Below are 17,218 nucleotides of genomic sequence, written 5' to 3' on the forward strand. Positions count from 1 at the left end.
GGTGTATAATTGTGACACAGTAGGTGTATAATTGTGACATAGTAGGTGTATAATTGTGACACAGTAGGTGTATAATTGTGACATAGTAGGTGTATAATTGTGACATAGTAGGTGTATAATTGTGACATAGTAGGTGTATAATTGTGACATAGTAGGTGTATAATTGTGACATAGTAGGTGTATAATTGTGACATAGTAGGTGTATAATTGTGACATAGTAGGTGTATAATTGTGACACTAGTAGGTGTATAATTGTGACACAGTAGGTGTATAATTGTGACATAGTAGGTGTATAATTGTGACAGTAGGTGTATAATTGTGACATAGTAGGTGTATAATTGTGACATAGTAGGTGTATAATTGTGACACAGTAGGTGTATAATTGTGACATAGTAGGTGTATAATTGTGACACAGTAGGTGTATAATTGTGACACAGTAGGTGTATAATTGTGACACAGTAGGTGTATAATTGTGACATAGTAGGTGTATAATTGTGACACAGTAGGTGTATAATTGTGACATAGTAGTGTATAATTGTGACATAGTAGGTGTATAATTGTGACACAGTAGGTGTATAATTGTGACATAGTAGGTGTATAATTGTGACACAGTAGGTGTATAATTGTGACATAGTAGGTGTATAATTGTGACATAGTAGGTGTATAATTGTGACACAGTAGGTGTATAATTGTGACACAGTAGGTGTATAATTGTGACATAGTAGGTGTATAATTGTGACACAGTAGGTGTATAATTGTGACACAGTAGGTGTATAATTGTGACACAGTAGGTGTATAATTGTGACAAGTAGGTGTATAATTGTGACATAGTAGGTGTATAATTGTGACACAGTAGGTGTATAATTGTGACATAGTAGGTGTATAATTGTGACACAGTAGGTGTATAATTGTGACACAGTAGGTGTATAATTGTGACATAGTAGGTGTATAATTGTGACATAGTAGGTGTATAATTGTGACACAGTAGGTGTATAATTGTGACATAGTAGGTGTATAATTGTGACATAGTAGGTGTATAATTGTGACACAGTAGGTGTATAATTGTGACATAGTAGGTGTATAATTGTGACATAGTAGGTGTATAATTGTGACACAGTAGGTGTATAATTGTGACACTAGTAGGTGTATAATTGTGACATAGTAGGTGTATAATTGTGACACAGTAGGTGTATAATTGTGACATAGTAGGTGTATAATTGTGACATAGTAGGTGTATAATTGTGACACAGTAGGTGTATAATTGTGACACAGTAGGTGTATAATTGTGACATAGTAGGTGTATAATTGTGACACAGTAGGTGTATAATTGTGACATAGTAGGTGTATAATTGTGACACTAGTAGGTGTATAATTGTGACATAGTAGGTGTATAATTGTGACATAGTAGGTGTATAATTGTGACACAGTAGGTGTATAATTGTGACACAGTAGGTGTATAATTGTGACACAGTAGGTGTATAATTGTGACACAGTAGGTGTATAATTGTGACATAGTAGGTGTATAATTGTGACATAGTAGGTGTATAATTGTGACATAGTAGGTGTATAATTGTGACATAGTAGGTGTATAATTGTGACATAGTAGGTGTATAATTGTGACACAGTAGGTGTATAATTGTGACACAGTAGGTGTATAATTGTGACATAGTAGGTGTATAATTGTGACATAGTAGGTGTATAATTGTGACACAGTAGGTGTATAATTGTGACATAGTAGGTGTATAATTGTGACACAGTAGGTGTATAATTGTGACACAGTAGGTGTATAATTGTGACATAGTAGGTGTATAATTGTGACACAGTAGGTGTATAATTGTGACACAGTAGGTGTATAATTGTGACATAGTAGGTGTATAATTGTGACATAGTAGGTGTATAATTGTGACACAGTAGGTGTATAATTGTGACACAGTAGGTGTATAATTGTGACATAGTAGGTGTATAATTGTGACACAGTAGGTGTATAATTGTGACACAGTAGGTGTATAATTGTGACATAGTAGGTGTATAATTGTGACACAGTAGGTGTATAATTGTGACACAGTAGGTGTATAATTGTGACATAGTAGGTGTATAATTGTGACACAGTAGGTGTATAATTGTGACACTAGTAGGTGTATAATTGTGACATAGTAGGTGTATAATTGTGACACAGTAGGTGTATAATTGTGACACAGTAGGTGTATAATTGTGACACAGTAGGTGTATAATTGTGACATAGTAGGTGTATAATTGTGACACAGTAGGTGTAAAATTGTGACACAGTAGGTGTATAATTGTGACATAGTAGGTGTATAATTGTGACATAGTAGGTGTATAATTGTGACACAGTAGGTGTATAATTGTGACATAGTAGGTGTATAATTGTGACACAGTAGGTGTATAATTGTGACATAGTAGGTGTATAATTGTGACACAGTTAGTGTATAATTGTGACATAGTAGGTGTATAATTGTGACACAGTAGGTGTATAATTGTGACATAGTAGGTGTATAATTGTGACATAGTAGGTGTATAATTGTGACACAGTAGGTGTATAATTGTGACATAGTAGGTGTATAATTGTGACATAGTAGGTGTATAATTGTGACACAGTAGGTGTATAATTGTGACATAGTAGGTGTATAATTGTGACATAGTAGGTGTATAATTGTGACATAGTAGGTGTATAATTGTGAAACTGAGCTGTCTAACAATTGAAAGAAGCCTTTCAATCCAAGGTGTTAGTTAAAAGCAGAGGTGGGACCAAGTCATTGCTTTGCAAGTCACATGTAAGTCTCAAGTCTTTGCCCTCAAGTCTCGAGTCAAGTCCCGAGTCAAGACAGGCAAGTCCCGAGTCAAGTCCAAAGTCAAGACTGAAAGTCTCAAGTCAAGTCACAAGTCCTGCATTTTGAGTTTCGAGTCCTTTCAAGTCCTTTTAACCACAGACTAATATTTTTACACAGATTGTGTATGCTTTTAAACCGCTGTATTTATTTATTAAAACAAGTGCATTTGAAATAGCAGGAACAAAAATAGTACTGACATTGCAATTCGTAATAGCACTATTAACCAGTCATTTTAATAGTTTAAACAATTTTAAACATTTAACTCATTCCTTTACAGAATAAACACATTTGCAAAAACAAGTGCAACTGTACTTATTTGTACAAAAGTGTTAACATTGTATTTCCATGGCATATTGCATTGTAACTAGTTCCACAGCAGTTTCTATCCTGTTCTTACCTTATCTCATCTCATACTGTATGTGTGTTGATGTGTGCGTACACATGAAAAACATAACAAATACATGAACATAACAATGAACAGAGTTGTACTTTTTAGATGTCAGGGCCCTATGCAATATGTACACATATTCTTAATATAGTATACATTTTAACTGACCTTTATTGACTAAGTTTGTCTTTTTGTAGGTGGCTAAAATATGCGGTGCTGCTGACCGCCGTCTAACGTTATGTTACTGTGTGTGATACAATGACTAACGTAACGTTATGTGTAGGTACCTCATGCAACCCTGCTTAAAAAAATCACTTGACAAAAAGTATGAATAAGGAAGCAAACTGCAGTGGACGCAACATATTGCTGTGTTTGAAATGATGTTATAACCATAGACATCTTAAAAGTAGACGCAGTATTGGTTGCTGTGACGCGAGCAAATTGCATCTTGAAGTGGTGATGAGGAGCCGGCGAGCAGCCTAAACTGACAGTTGACAGGTAGAAAACAAATATGCCGGGCTGGTGTTCAGCGTTTTCCTGCTCAAATGAGCGGACTGTTGAAAATAGGAATCGGGGGATTACTTTTCACAAGTAAGATTTAACATTAATGTACTTTTGGTTGTATTTTATGAAAATAACATTAATACCACAGAGTTAAGAAGGAGCAAAGATCTTCAATATTTGTATGTGAAAATCACAAAGAAATCTTCTGGGGGAGGATGACGCCCCTACAGGGGTTTGGTTTACAAACTTTCAGACCCACCTAAAACAAAATTCACCAGCCGCCACTGATTATGATGCATTCTCATTTTAGGCAAAATATAAGACAATACTTTCTTAACAGTATAATTGTAACCAGGAATAAGTCTTCAAGTAACAATATTCAAATACTAACATTGTTGGGTAAGACAGCATTTGGTTTTATTCTGAATCCAGTGAAACAGTTTGGTGGTTTTAGCTGATATAAAGACTTTCAGGTGTTTATATATGTTGAAGTATTTGGCAGACGCTTTTATCCAAAGCGACATACATAAAAAATACATACATAACAATGACTGTAAACATGATCATTTAAGGGAAGAATGTAATACAAAATATCAATACAAAGTGTCAAGACAGAATAAACTCTCTGCTGCTGCAGCAACAGAGATACAGTCTATAGATATATAGATATCTAATGTATTCATACATTGTTTATGTAGGATATACGCATGTATATATAACGTAATTATATTGTTTCTTCAACTTAAAAATAGCTGACCGTTTTTTTCCCTCTTCTCTGGGATTATATTCCCAGTTTTGATCTCGGACGTCTGGTCACTTATAGCATATAAGAATATTCTATTACTGTTAAGCAAACCATGAATAATAAAACTTGCCAAAACATGTGTCCGTTATCATAGCTACACGTATGACAAAAGAGCGCGTGAAAATGAGTGGTATTCAGTGAGGTAAAATGAATTAAATGCGCTGACAGTTCATTGCTCCTGCCAAATGAATTGCACTGAGTGGAGCGGATCACCACTCCAAGATGGCGGCCCCGCGTCTCGTCTGCGCCAGTAAGCAGTAGCGCTCGATGCTGCGTCTACTTATAAGATGTCTATGGTTATAATGTCAGCAGTGAGTTTACAGCCTCACTGATTTAACTACACAGCAAATAAAAGTCACGTTACTTAGCCAATAAACGTTAGCTTACATTCAAAACTTACCCTTCTTTGTGCAACTTCAAATGTCGAACGAAGTTGGAAGTTGTTGCGTCTCCGTCTGTAATATTCGAACAGCGTGATTTGCATACGGCAATTCCTTTTTTGTTGACCAAGTCGTAGTTTTTATACCCGAACGAAACCAACTTTGGTATAAATCTTTCTCACTGGCGCATTGTTTGACAACTCTTGTTCATTGCTTGTCCTGCAATTGGATTGGATGAATGCTGTGTGATGAAAACAATGTAGATCTAATTTGATTGGCTGTTGTACTGAGAGCACACACGCTGACACGCAGCACACACGCTGATAGACACACACGTACAAAATGAAAGATACGGAGCGCTCCCAAATAACTTTTTAAGCTTTAGGTTTTGGGGAAAGTAGCAAGTCATGTCAAGTCAAAAGGCTCAAGTCCAAGTGAAGTCACAAGTCATTGATGTTAAAGTCTAAGTCGAGTTGCAAGTCTCTTTACATTTTGTCAAGTCCAGTCTAAAGTCATCAAATTCATGACTCGAGTCTGACTCGAGTCCAAGTCATGTGACTCGAGTCCACACCTCTGGTTAAAAGTGAGTTAGTTTCAATCTAAGGTGTTAGTTAAAAGTGAGTTAGTTTCAATCTAAGGTGTTAGTTAATGGAAGAACACAAAGGGAATGTAAACATGATGATGATGAAAGATATCACTTGGAGTCAATTGTTGTTTCCGTGTTTAGTTATTTTGTTGTCGATACATTGCCTAAATGGTGTAAATGTTGTCAAATATATAAGTTTGACTTCTTTCTGCTCCTTTTCAAGAATGTCACCTTCTTTTTTTTCTGTGTGAGCTGAAATGCAACCAAAAAACATCAACAATTTGGTGTATTTAGTTGAAAAAAGCCAGCAGTCATCCATCAGGGTTGATTTTCATTTTCTTCTTTTTATTAGAAACATTTACAATACATGTCGTATCTTGGAAAAATAACAAAGAACCAGAACTAACATGGAGCAGATACAAGAATAATAATAATAATGTCTTCCAAAAATGTCATTCAGCAAAACAAGTTGTGCTCTAGGAAATGAAGCTGCCTGGTCACGGTCATGGTTAGGGCACGCTGTTGGCATCATCCACACAAGCCAGCAGAAAGTAGCACTAGTAGCACCACCACTATGACACTGCAAACACTAAGTGTTGGGGGCAAGCAAGATGGCAGCTTTCTTCACCGGCGGCCGGGCGGGCGGGCGCCACTTGAGTCCCTTGGCGTTCAGCAGGAGACTGCCATCTACCTTCCAACCACAGGAAGTTCAAGTGGATTTGTTGTGAGGCGCTAAGAAATATTTGGTGGCGTCCTCGCCGGGCGTTAAACTTGTCAAACTTTTCACCTCCCAAGAGAATCCAGACTATGAAAATCTACAAAGGAGCGGCGGCGAAGGGCGAGGCCCTTTGTGCCGCCCCTCCCGCCTAACTGACCGTACAACATACATGCAAACTAGTACAGGTGTGTGTGTGTGTGTGTGTGTGTGTGTGTGTGTGTGTGTGTGTGTGTGTGTGTGTGTGTGAGTACTAACATACGTCTACTACGCTCACTTGCCTTTTCCATCCAGGCCACCAACTAAACGAGTAGTAGACGTCCAAAAGGAAAAGCGTACGTGTTGCGTTCCAAGAAGCCATTTTGTGTCACAGAGGAAATGTGTGTTGGTCACTACCATAGGGCTGTTTGATCATGGTCACTACCATAGGGCTGTTTGATCATGGTCACTACCATAGGGCTGCTTGATCATGGTCACTACCATAGGGCTGCTTGATCATGGTCACTACCATAGGGCTGTTTGATCATGGTCACCACCATAGGGCTGCTTGATCATGGTCACTACCATAGGGCTGCTTGATCATGGTCCGTACCATAGGGCTGCTTGATCATGGTCACTACCATAGGGCTGTTTGATCATGGTCCGTACCATAGGGCTGCTTGATCATGGTCCGTACCATAGGGCTGCTTGATCATGGTCCGTACCATAGGGCTGCTTGAAGGCAGGATGTCATGGTCAGTACCAGTTGAAGGCAGGGTTACTATCATCCAGGCACACGATCCATGCTCTGGGATTCAAATATCTCCCAAATTGTAAAAAATAGTCTATTCTGTGGTGAAGTTAAGAACTGTCATAAATAAAAATTCTCCATTTACGTATTCGTAGAAACGGACTCGCCCCTGTTTAGAAATATATTAACTTCTTGTCATTTGAATTAAAAAACAAAAGGTCTTTTAAATATGTGGCTTCATTTGTTTCCATAAATAACATCCAGATACTGACTTTTTTTTCTCTCTTCATTTTCCTCTGCGTTCTAAGAAATAAAAACCAATGTTAGCAAAATAGATTAGAGAAACTGTAATATGTTTTTTTTTAAGTCATTTTAAGGTACTTTCTATAAATGCATGTGGAAGAACTCAAATATAGTCTGAACTTGTCACAAATCCCCCCCCCCCCCCCCCCCCCAAAAAAAAAAAACAAAACAAAAAGAAACTTAAAGCTTGTAATTAAAAAAAGGAGTGCATTAAGTCGAGTGGTCTTTTTTTTTTTTTACTTTGTACATTCAAATGCGTTACTTGCTTGATGTGAGAGTTTGTAAAAGTTGGTTACAATTGCTTAAGTGCATCCTTTGAGAATAAGGATTTCCTTCAAAGGGATTCTACATAAATGCATAATCTTCCATATGGAGACAAAACAGCAACACTTTACTAGAACAGAAAGCGTAATACAATATCGGAATGAATAATACTAAGAAGAAATGAACGACTCCAGAGTCTTAAGTCGCTCGCCTGCGTCCAAAGTATTTGATACTTGGCGAGCTGCACAAATGAAACTTACACCTACACGTATATTTCCTTCAACTACGCTGCAAATACAACATGTTTGTTTTCCCCAAAGTCACGTTCATCTTAAAGCTTTTCCATGACTCCTTTTATGCGGATAAATCTTAGCTAGGATATCTTACGAGCATGCAGGCCAAACCTTTCAAAGTCAGCGGCGCCCTCTACCTGTCGTCGGGGGGCACTGCCCTCGCTTCAGGTGGCGTTCCTCCCAAACATCTATCAAATGAACGCAAGCTGTGTCTCAAATGGAAAACTTCCTTTGACTTAGTTCCTGAGTGCATGAAATATTTTCTCCTCCCAGTATTTTGATGATCAGCATACATTTCTGAATATTGTAGAAGACAAATGCCTTATTTTGTTTACTAGATCAAGCAAAGCTGTAGTAAATCAGGCCCTATTGTCTTGCACTCAACATCTCACGACAGTGCAGAAAGTCAGCACAGGTGTACATGTGTACATGTGTACATGTGCACAGGTGTACAGGTGCGCTGCTGTATGTACAATGTTGAGTGTGTAGCGCTGCCTAGGTAGCCAAGATGGTCGACATGCACTCAAGTGACAAAGCGTCAAGTATGAAGTGCTGGAATTGAGACACAGCTTTGGTCTCCTCCTAATTTGCTCTTTGGCTACACGCCACCTCTGACCTTTCAGGCGTAATAGGGATTGAAAGCAGGCAGCGTGTGATCACTAACTATTTCAACACCATCCCTCCTCTTGGCCACCTTGGAAGTCACGTCTGCGCTAAATATTCCACATAACATGAGAGAAAAAATACCCTGAAGAGCACAGCAGCTCTCTTCCTAACGTGACGTGGCGTCCACTAAGAATCTCTTCCTAACGTGACGTGGCGTCCACTAAGAATCTCTTCCTAACGTGACGTGGCGTCCACTAAGAATCTCTTCCTAACGTGACGTGGCGTCCACTAAGAATCTCTTCCTAACGTGACGTGGCGTCCACTAAGAATCTCTTCCTAAAGTGACGTGGCGTCCACTAAGAATCTCTTCCTAACGTGACGTGACGTACACTAAGAATATCTTCCTAACGTGACGTGGCGTCCACTAAGAATATCTTCCTAACGTGACGTGACGTCCACTAAGAATCTCTTCTTAACGTGACGTGGCGTCCACTAAGAATCTCTTCCTAACGTGACGTGGCGTCCACTAAGATTCTCTTCCTAACGTGACGTGGCGTCCACTAAGAATCTCTTCCTAACGTGACGTGGCGTCCACTAAGAATCTCTTCCTAACGTGACGTGGCGTCCACTAAGAATCTCTCCCTAACGTGACGTGGCGTCCACTAAGAATATCTTCCTAACGTGACGTGGCGTCCACTAAGAATATCTTCCTAACGTGACGTGGCGTACACTAAGAATATCCTCCTAACGTGACGTGACGTCCACTAAGAATCTCTTCCTAACGTGACGTGGCGTCCACTAAGAATCTCTTCCTAACGTGACGTGACGTCCACTAAGAATCTCTTCCTGACGTGACGTCCACTAAGAATCTCTTCCTAACGTGACGTGGCGTCCACTAAGAATATCTTCCTAACGTGACGTAGCGTCCACTAAGAATCTCTTCCTAACGTGACGTGACGTCCACTAAGAATCTCTTCCTAACGTGACGTGGCGTCCACTAAGAATCTCTTCCTAACGTGACGTGGCGTCCACTAAGATTCTCTTCCTAACGTGACGTGGCGTCCACTAAGAATCTCTTCCTAACGTGACGTGACGTCCACTAAGAATATCTTCCTAACGTGACGTGGCGTCCACTAAGAATCTCTTACTAACGTGACATCCACTAAGAATCTCTTCCTAACGTGACGTGACGTACACTAAGAATATCTTCCTAACGTGACGTGACGTCCACTAAGAATCTCTTCCTAACGTGACGTGGCGTCCACTAAGAATCTCTTCCTAACGTGACGTGACGTCCACTAAGAATATCTTCCTAACGTGACGTGGCGTCCACTAAGAATATCTTCCTAACGTGACGTGGCGTCCACTAAGAATATCTTCCTAACGTGACGTGGCGTCCACTAAGAATATCTTCCTAACGTGACGTGGCGTCCACTAAGAATCTCTTCCTAACGTGACGTGGCGTCCACTAAGAATCTCTTCCTAACGTGACGTGGCGTCCACTAAGAATCTCTTCCTAACGTGACGTGGCGTCCACTAAGAATCTCTTCCTAACGTGAGGCGACGTCCACTAAGAATATCTTCCTAACGTGACGTGGCGTCCACTAAGAATCTCTTCCTAACGTGACGTGACGTACACTAAGAATATCTTCCTAACGTGACGTGGCGTCCACTAAGAATCTCTTCCTAACGTGACGTGGCGTCCACTAAGATTCTCTTCCTAACGTGACGTGGCGTCCACTAAGAATCTCTTCCTAACATGACGTGACGTCCACTAAGAATCTCTTCCTAACGTGACATGACGTCCACTAAGAATCTCTTCCTAACGTGACGTGGCGTCCACTAAGAATCTCTTCCTAACGTGACGTGGCGTCCACTAAGAATCTCTTCCTAACGTGACGTGGCGTCCACTAAGAATCTCTTCCTAACGTGACGTGGCGTCCACTAAGAATCTCTTCCTAACGTGACGTGGCGTCCACTAAGAATATCTTCCTAACGTGACGTGGCGTCCACTAAGAATCTCTTCCTAACGTGACGTCCACTAAGAATCTCTTCCTAACGTGACGTGGTGTCCACTAAGATTCTCTTCCTAACATGACGTGGCGTCCACTCAGAATCTCTTCCTAACGTGACGTGGCGTCCACTAAGAATATCTTCCTAACGTGACGTGACGTCCACTAAGAATCTCTTCCTAACGTGACGTGGCGTCCACTAAGATTCTCTTCCTAACGTGACGTGGCGTCCACTAAGAATCTCTTCCTAACGTGACGTGGCGTCCACTAAGAATCTCTTCCTAACGTGACGTGGCGTCCACTAAGAATATCTTCCTAACGTGACGTGACGTCCACTAAGAATCTCTTCCTAACGTGACGTGGCGTCCACTAAGATTCTCTTCCTAACGTGACGTGGCGTCCACTAAGAATCTCTTCCTAACGTGACGTGGCGTACACTAAGAATATCTTCCTAACGTGACGTGGCGTCCACTAAGAATTTCTTCCTAACGTGACGTGACGTACACTAAGAATATCTTCCTAACGTGACGTGGCGTCCACTAAGAATCTCTTCCTAACGTGACGTGGTGTCCACTAAGAATCTCTTCCTAACGTGACGTGACGTCCACTAAGAATATCTTCCTAACGTGACGTGACGTCCACTAAGAATATCTTCCTAACGTGACGTGGCGTCCACTAAGAATCTCTTCCTAACGTGACGTGGCGTCCACTAAGAATCTCTTCCTAACGTGACGTGACGTCCACTAAGAATCTCTTCCTAACGTGACGTGACGTCCACTAAGAATTTCTTCCTAACGTGACGTGGCGTCCACTAAGAATATCTTCCTAACGTGACGTGACGTCCACTAAGAATATCTTCCTAACGTGACGTAGCCTCCACTAAGAATATCTTCCTAACGTGACGTGGCGTCCACTAAGAATCTCTTCCTAACGTGACATCCACTAAGAATCTCTTCCTAACGTGACGTGACGTCCACTAAGAATCTCTTCCTAACGTGACGTGACGTCCACTAAGAATTTCTTCCTAACGTGACGTGGCGTCCACTAAGAATATCTTCCTAACGTGACGTAGCCTCCACTAAGAATATCTTCCTAACGTGACGTGGCGTCCACTAAGAATCTCTTCCTAACGTGACATCCACTAAGAATCTCTTCCTAACGTGACGTGGCGTCCACTAAGAATCTCTTCCTAACGTGACGTGGCCTCCACTAAGAATATCTTCCTAACGTGACGTGGCGTCCACTAAGAATCTCTTCCTAACGTGACATCCACTAAGAATCTCTTCCTAACGTGACGTGGCGTCCACTAAGAATCTCTTCCTAACGTGACGTGGCGTACACTAAGAATCTCTTCCTAACGTGACGTGGCGTCCACTAAGAATCTCTTCCTAACGTGACGTGGCGTCCACTAAGAATCTCTTCCTAACGTGACGTGGCGTCCACTAAGAATATCTTCCTAACGTGACGTGACGTCCACTAAGAATCTCTTCCTAACGTGACGTGGCGTCCACTAAGAATCTCTTCCTAACGTGACGTGGCGTCCACTAAGAATATCTTCCTAACCTGACATGACGTACACTAAGAATCTCTTCCTAACGTGATGTGGCGTCCACTAAGAATCTCTTCCTAACGTGACGTGGCGTCCACTAAGAATATCTTCCTAACGTGACGTGGCGTACACTAAGAATCTCTTCCTAACGTGACGTGGCGTCCACTAAGAATATCTTCCTAACGTGACGTGGCGTACACTAAGAATCTCTTCCTAACGTGACGTCCACTAAGAATCTCTTCCTAACGTGACGTGGCGTACACTAAGAATCTCTTCCTAACGTGACGTGGCGTCCACTAAGAATCTCTTCCTAACGTGACGTGGCGTACACTAAGAATCTCTTCCTAACGTGACGTGGCGTCCACTAAGAATCTCTTCCTAACGTGACGTGGCGTCCACTAAGAATCTCTTCCTAACGTGACGTGGCGTCCACTAAGAATATCTTCCTAACGTGACGTGGCGTCCACTAAGAATCTCTTCCTAACGTGACGTGGCGTCCACTAAGAATATCTTCCTAGCGTGACGTGGCGTCCACTAAGATTATCTTCCTAACGTGACGTGGCGTCCACTAAGAATCTCTTCCTAACGTGACGTGACGTCCACTAAGAATCTCTTCCTAACGTGACGTGGCGTCCACTAAGAATATCTTCCTAGCGTGACGTGGCGTCCACTAAGATTATCTTCCTAACGTGACGTGGCGTCCACTAAGAATATCTTCCTAACGTGACGTGGCGTCCACTAAGAATCTCTTCCTAACGTGACGTGGCGTCCACTAAGAATATCTTCCTAACGTGACGTGGCGTCCACTAAGAATCTCTTCCTAGCGTGACGTGGCGTCCACTAAGAATATCTTCCTAACGTGACGTGACGTCCACTAAGAATCTCTTCCTAACGTGACGTGGCGTCCACTAAGATTCTCTTCCTAACGTGACGTGGCGTCCACTAAGAATCTCTTCCTAACGTGACGTGGCGTCCACTAAGAATCTCTTCCTAACGTGACGTGGCGTCCACTAAGAATATCTTCCTAACGTGACGTGACGTCCACTAAGAATCTCTTCCTAACGTGACGTGGCGTCCACTAAGATTCTCTTCCTAACGTGACGTGGCGTCCACTAAGAATCTCTTCCTAACGTGACGTGGCGTACACTAAGAATATCTTCCTAACGTGACGTGGCGTCCACTAAGAATTTCTTCCTAACGTGACGTGACGTACACTAAGAATATCTTCCTAACGTGACGTGGCGTCCACTAAGAATCTCTTCCTAACGTGACGTGGTGTCCACTAAGAATCTCTTCCTAACGTGACGTGACGTCCACTAAGAATATCTTCCTAACGTGACGTGACGTCCACTAAGAATATCTTCCTAACGTGACGTGGCGTCCACTAAGAATCTCTTCCTAACGTGACGTGGCGTCCACTAAGAATCTCTTCCTAACGTGACGTGACGTCCACTAAGAATCTCTTCCTAACGTGACGTGACGTCCACTAAGAATTTCTTCCTAACGTGACGTGGCGTCCACTAAGAATATCTTCCTAACGTGACGTGACGTCCACTAAGAATATCTTCCTAACGTGACGTAGCCTCCACTAAGAATATCTTCCTAACGTGACGTGGCGTCCACTAAGAATCTCTTCCTAACGTGACATCCACTAAGAATCTCTTCCTAACGTGACGTGACGTCCACTAAGAATCTCTTCCTAACGTGACGTGACGTCCACTAAGAATTTCTTCCTAACGTGACGTGGCGTCCACTAAGAATATCTTCCTAACGTGACGTAGCCTCCACTAAGAATATCTTCCTAACGTGACGTGGCGTCCACTAAGAATCTCTTCCTAACGTGACATCCACTAAGAATCTCTTCCTAACGTGACGTGGCGTCCACTAAGAATCTCTTCCTAACGTGACGTGGCCTCCACTAAGAATATCTTCCTAACGTGACGTGGCGTCCACTAAGAATCTCTTCCTAACGTGACATCCACTAAGAATCTCTTCCTAACGTGACGTGGCGTCCACTAAGAATCTCTTCCTAACGTGACGTGGCGTACACTAAGAATCTCTTCCTAACGTGACGTGGCGTCCACTAAGAATCTCTTCCTAACGTGACGTGGCGTCCACTAAGAATCTCTTCCTAACGTGACGTGGCGTCCACTAAGAATATCTTCCTAACGTGACGTGACGTCCACTAAGAATCTCTTCCTAACGTGACGTGGCGTCCACTAAGAATCTCTTCCTAACGTGACGTGGCGTCCACTAAGAATATCTTCCTAACCTGACATGACGTACACTAAGAATCTCTTCCTAACGTGATGTGGCGTCCACTAAGAATCTCTTCCTAACGTGACGTGGCGTCCACTAAGAATATCTTCCTAACGTGACGTGGCGTACACTAAGAATCTCTTCCTAACGTGACGTGGCGTCCACTAAGAATATCTTCCTAACGTGACGTGGCGTACACTAAGAATCTCTTCCTAACGTGACGTCCACTAAGAATCTCTTCCTAACGTGACGTGGCGTACACTAAGAATCTCTTCCTAACGTGACGTGGCGTCCACTAAGAATCTCTTCCTAACGTGACGTGGCGTCCACTAAGAATCTCTTCCTAACGTGACGTGGCGTCCACTAAGAATATCTTCCTAACGTGACGTGGCGTCCACTAAGAATCTCTTCCTAACGTGACGTGGCGTCCACTAAGAATATCTTCCTAGCGTGACGTGGCGTCCACTAAGATTATCTTCCTAACGTGACGTGGCGTCCACTAAGAATCTCTTCCTAACGTGACGTGACGTCCACTAAGAATCTCTTCCTAACGTGACGTGGCGTCCACTAAGAATATCTTCCTAGCGTGACGTGGCGTCCACTAAGATTATCTTCCTAACGTGACGTGGCGTCCACTAAGAATATCTTCCTAACGTGACGTGGCGTCCACTAAGAATCTCTTCCTAACGTGACGTGGCGTCCACTAAGAATCTCTTCCTAACGTGACGTGGCGTCCACTAAGAATATCTTCCTAACGTGACGTGGCGTCCACTAAGAATCTCTTCCTAGCGTGACGTGGCGTCCACTAAGAATATCTTCCTAACGTGACGTGGCGTCCACTAAGAATCTCTTCCTAACGTGACGTGGCGTCCACTAAGAATCTCTTCCTAACGTGACGTGGCGTCCACTAAGAATATCTTCCTAACGTGACGTGGCGTCCACTAAGAATCTCTTCCTAACGTGACGTGGCGTCCACTAAGAATATCTTCCTAACGTGACGTGGCGTCCACTAAGATTATCTTCCTAACGTGACGTGGCGTACACTAAGATTCTCTTCCTAACGTGACGTGGCGTCCACTAAGAATCTCTTCCTAACGTGACGTGGCGTCCACTAAGAATCTCTTCCTAACGTGACGTGGCGTCCACTAAGATTATCTTCCTAACGTGACGTGGCGTACACTAAGATTCTCTTCCTAACGTGACGTGGCGTCCACTAAGAATCTCTTCCTAACGTGACGTGGCGTCCACTAAGAATCTCTTCCTAACGTGACGTGGCGTCCACTAAGAATCTCTTCCTAACGTGACGTGGCGTCCACTAAGAATATCTTCCTAACGTGACGTGGCGTCCACTAAGAATCTCTTCCTAACGTGACGTGGCGTCCACTAAGAATATCTTCCTAACGTGACGTGGCGTACACTAAGATTATCTTCCTAACGTGACGTGGCGTCCACTAAGAATATCTTCCTAACGTGACGTGGCGTCCACTAAGAATCTCTTCCTAACGTGACGTGGCGTCCACTAAGAATCTCTTCCTAACGTGACGTGGCGTCCACTAAGAATCTCTTCCTAACGTGACGTGACGTCCACTAAGAATATCTTCCTAACGTGACGTGGCGTCCACTAAGAATCTCTTCCTAACGTGACGTGGCGTACACTAAGATTATCTTCCTAACGTGACGTGACGTACACTAAGATTCTCTTCCTAACGTGACGTGGCGTCCACTAAGAATCTCTTCCTAACGTGACGTGGCGTCCACTAAGAATCTCTTCCTAACGTGACGTGGCGTCCACTAAGAATCTCTTCCTAACGTGACGTGGCGTCCACTAAGAATCTCTTCCTAACGTGACGTGGCGTCCACTAAGATTCTCTTCCTAACGTGACGTGGCGTCCACTAAGAATCTCTTCCTAACGTGACGTGACGTCCACTAAGAATCTCTTCCTAACGTGACGTGGCGTCCACTAAGAGCTCCAACGCTAATATGCTAATCATTCAAGTCTGGATAGAATATTATTCCAACAACGGACTTGTTTCTTTTTCTTTATTGCTTCTTATCCTAACGTACATAGAAAGTGATGTATTCATTCAGGGGTTATTACACATACAGTTCATGGCAATTTGTATTTATTCAGCTTGGATTTATACAGTAGAGAGCTTATAGTCCGATTATTCATTTCATCGACATATTAAATAATATTTCTTCAATGTACGGCTCTATCTAATATACTATTCAGAGTCAAAAGAATGTATGATAAAAGATTTGACTCTCCCTAAAAAGTAGTTTTATTGAGGGAATATTCCAAAGCTTTGCAGAAGCAGGCCTCTGATGCGCCTCGTGTATTTACAAAGAGTGCCTCCTGTATAGGAAGAGCAAATACAAATGATAGGAATCCTTATGTGCATGTCTTGATAAATCACCATCAGTGGTCGGTTTGGTATGAATGAAACGTTTGGTAAATAAGGTGCTTAATATTTGCGTTTTCAAAGGCCTAATTTCCCACAATCCCCTCCTATAAGCCCAGCTTGATTCACATTCTCCAGAAAACAAGTTGTCTTAGGCCAAAATGAATAAGAATAAGAAGTATTAAGGCATAAAACAAGAAGAAATACTAAGAATTGGACGTGACGTGCAATTTCTCCATAAAATGATAACTATTCTTTAATGGTATACTCTCTCTTCATAAGGTACTTAAAGTTTGCTATTTTGGATAGGCTGCATTCACACTTGTCAGCTTTGCTTGCGTTAAAAACAACTCTGGCCGTGTCAACGCTGTCCTTGGAACCCGAGGTGCACCAAGCCACGGTGGAACTCCGTGTTACACACAGCACAAATCATGCAGCTATGACAAATAAAAGGCATTGAAAGCGCTTAAAAAGTAGCTTTTAGCGGAAAATTAAAGTAGCCTATCAACAGACGCCATTTTCATTGAGTTATGTAACATTTTAATTGACTTATGTAACATTTTAATTGACTT

This window comes from Entelurus aequoreus, linkage group LG11 (genome assembly GCF_033978785.1).
Source record: "Entelurus aequoreus isolate RoL-2023_Sb linkage group LG11, RoL_Eaeq_v1.1, whole genome shotgun sequence".
Lineage (NCBI taxonomy): Eukaryota > Metazoa > Chordata > Actinopteri > Syngnathiformes > Syngnathidae > Entelurus > Entelurus aequoreus.